The sequence below is a fragment of the Vanellus vanellus genome, assembly GCF_965231255.1.
Source record: "Vanellus vanellus genome assembly, chromosome: 2".
In the NCBI taxonomy this organism is placed as follows: domain Eukaryota; kingdom Metazoa; phylum Chordata; class Aves; order Charadriiformes; family Charadriidae; genus Vanellus; species Vanellus vanellus.
This window is the reverse complement of record NC_138906.1, coordinates 48232351-48234730: the sequence shown is the minus strand read 5'-3', so window position 1 is coordinate 48234730 and position 2380 is coordinate 48232351.

Genomic DNA, 2380 nt, shown 5'->3' with positions numbered 1-2380 from the left:
CCTGTTTGGTACTTGGGTTTCTTTATATGCGTTGTTCCTGCAGTAATTCTGTAGTCTCAGCTGCCAGAGCCACCGGGCTGTTAATTGTAGTTTGAGATCAGCTTAATCCTGTGTCAGGTCCTCAACTGTACTTTGTGCCTTGCATCCGGCTTTCTTTAAACTTGGGTCTAGTGGTAAGCTCTGCTGTCCTGGGAAGCCAAAGTGGCACCACCAGGATGGTGTTCTCTGTCATTGGGTATGGATATCAGAAAAAGCCAAAACACAAGCTTTCAGCAGGAAGCATTTTTTCATCATGCAGTGTTCATGTGAGTGTTCATCCTTTTCTGTCTCCCTGCATTCAGCTTTTTCCTTTGAGTAGTATTCTTTACCTGCATTTCCAAGTTCTGCTTTACAAGGACAGAAGGTTATTTACCCCTAAAACCAGGTGATTTGCCCCTCTCCATGGATGAATTCAGGTCACCAACAACAACCAGCGCTAATTTGACATAAATTTTTTGAGTATAGCTGGAAAGAAAATGGAAATCTACTGTTCTACAGCGTGTCTGCTGGAAGCAGGGAATACTCTTGTGAATTGGGTTCTCTGAAAAGACAACACATGAAATAACGTGACTTGTTTAAAAACAGTCTCAGAATTCACTGGAAAAAGAAACCTGACTGAGGGTGACTGCTTTTAGAGACTCTACCTGCTTTTCACTGGAGACTGCATTACAGGGATAACTTAGGGTAGGTAGACATTGCCCGAAGTTTAACATTCAAAAGAGGAAGTGAGCTCAAGAGCAGCGTGACATTTCTTTGCAGACCTTCTCATGATTTTTGCTCTCTGTTATGCTAAATGAAGGTTTTTTTTCTTTGCTGGTATAGAGGAGCTGATAACTGCATATGAATTTCAATATTTTTCCTCTTTATGTTGTATGAACTCGGGAACAAGGTAGGTTTTATCAGTCCACTTGTATAGCAGAGTAGCAAGGAAAAGGGTGGTAAGTCGAGCTTGTACTACTGGTGTATCCATTTGGTGTACGGTTCTTAACAGGTCCTTATACACCTGAAAGGAATCGCCTCTTCAGCTGCAGCGGTTGGTTAATGGTTTTGCCCATTGGCAAAATAGTTTGATGAAAGAATAGGTTTTATATTTGGGTACTGTAATCCACTGATGCCATATGAAGCTTATAGGATTTTTTTTTTTTTTTAAGTAGTATCAAATATGGGACTGTTTTATATGGTGGCCATAGTATAAAAATAATTTGTATTGTAATCTTACCCCTGCAATGTTAAAATATTTTCTAGTGATCGTTAAAAAGTTATAAACTGGGGCAAGCAATGAAGCTTCATAACCATTAGACTGTATGTCTGAGTGTGGCTTTTGCCTGTATATAGTAATGTTGTAGAATGAAAAAATCATTATGTCCATTCCCATAAGAAATCTTGTTGGACTTCAAGGGCACCACTTGCAGGGAATGAGCTTTGGTCCAGCCTTTAGAAATATCAATATTGTCAGACAGCACAATGGTTACAGTTTCAGTAGTTCTTTCTGAGATGCTATAACATGTCTTTTATAGACTTTTGATTCTTCCTTTTTATTTTAAGAGATGGCAGTCTGTTAATAATATTGAGATCAAATATGAAGGGCTTTTTTTATATTTCTGGTGAATGTAGACATTGTTGGTTCGAATATCTGGTGTCAGGCATGCTCTGCCATAATGAACGAGCCTGTTGGCTCCGGTAAAACAATTCATAACATTATAGCCACTCACAAGTATTTGGAAAACTGGGTCAATGCACTTAAGGCCTGTGTCCTCTGAAGGTGATAGTTTTTATCCCTAGTGATTTTGTGGTGATCTTCCAACATTTTCTGTGTGGAGCACAAATATACATAAGGGAAGAAGTTCTGTCTCTTGGAAAGCACAATCGAGAAACGTTTCGTCACTTCCTCAACTATGCAATGAAGTGAGAAGGGAATTTTTATTATTTCCTATCCATTTGCAGTATCTCATCTTGTTCAGAAGAAATATTTTCCTCTTCCTTTTTTTTTCGTATATGTATTATATTGCATAATTTTTAACTACTTGAACTCAGAGTCTTTGTCTTATTAAAGAGAGTTTTGTTTGTATGTGGCTGTGCATAAAAATTCACTAAGGTATCAATTATGCAGAGGTGGTTTGGGAACTGTTATGCAAGTTAAAGGCATCTCTCTCTTTCCCTCACTAAATCAGGCCTCTTCCCCCACCCTCCTCTTCCTCGCCTTCAGGTTGTGCCCTGGTGGTGCCTCTTCTCCAGCTCACCTCCCTTCCTGTGACCCAGAATCTGCCTCTCCTCCCTTCTCCCCAGCATAAGCATGGGTCTTGCAGCTCCTGGGATGCCGGCAGGGAGGATAAGAGAGGAG